We start from the raw sequence: 1004 nt of genomic DNA on the forward strand, positions 1-1004 counted from the left end.
CAACATGGGCCAGTGAAGCGACGTCCTCCACAACTAGACTGAGAAAAAAAAGGACAGCAACTTGCCTGTTCCCCTTCCCCGATTCCCCAAAGCTGTTCCCCTCCCCCGATTCCCCAATAAAATCTTTAAGAAAGAAAGGAAGAAATAGAGGAAGAAAGAAAGAGTACAATAACTGAAATAAAGAATGCATTAGAGCCCTTTCCAGTGTTCAAGATGTCTAAGTAAGGATGTGGTGGGTCCTCCAGTGGGAAATTCCGGATTTTCCTGGGTCTTCTGGTAGGAGCTGTGCTGTATATAGGAGCCAAAAATCTGTATATAATCTCTGTGAAGGGGATCAAGGGACGATTGAACAGACCTCCTGCTGCTGGTGTGGGTAACATGGTGATGGCCACAGTCAAAAAAGGCAAACCAGAACTCAGAAAGAAGGTACATCCAGTGGTAGTAATTTGACAATGAAAGTCATATCAGAGAAAAGATGGCGTGTTTCTTTATGTTGAAGATAACACAGGGGTCTTAGTAAACAATAAAGGCAAGATGAAAGGTTCTGCCATCACAGGACCAGTTGCAAAGTTGTGTGCAGATTTGTGGCCCAGGATTGCATCCAATGCTGGCAGCGTTGCATGATTTTTCAGTGTATCTGTGTGTGTGTGTGTGTGTGTATACATATATATATATATATATATATATATATATATATATATATNTGCTCCCCCCAAAAGAATACATTCGAGGAAATCAACAGTAGATTAGATGAAGCAGAGGATTGAATCAACAATCTAGAAGATAAGGTAGCAGAAAACACCCAATCTGAATAGCAAAAAGAAAAAAAAATTCAAAAAAATGAGGAGAGTTTAAGGGGCCTCTGGGACAGCATCAAGCATACCAACATTCGCATCATAGGCATACCAGCAAGAGAAGAAGAAGAGCAAGGAATTGAAAACCTATTTAAAGAAATAATGATGCAAAACTTCCCTATCCTGGCAAAGGAAATAGACGTTTAAGAC

General features: G+C 40.5%; 1 pseudogene; it reads left to right on the top strand.

The window, feature by feature from the left end:
- Positions 1-213: 213 nt before the first annotated feature.
- On the top strand, positions 214-624 carry LOC109374686 (60S ribosomal protein L23-like; annotated as a pseudogene).
- The last annotated feature ends 380 nt before the right edge of the window (positions 625-1004 follow it).

The sequence above is a fragment of the Hipposideros armiger genome, unplaced genomic scaffold, assembly GCF_001890085.2.
Source record: "Hipposideros armiger isolate ML-2016 unplaced genomic scaffold, ASM189008v1 scaffold_856, whole genome shotgun sequence".
NCBI lineage: Eukaryota > Metazoa > Chordata > Mammalia > Chiroptera > Hipposideridae > Hipposideros > Hipposideros armiger.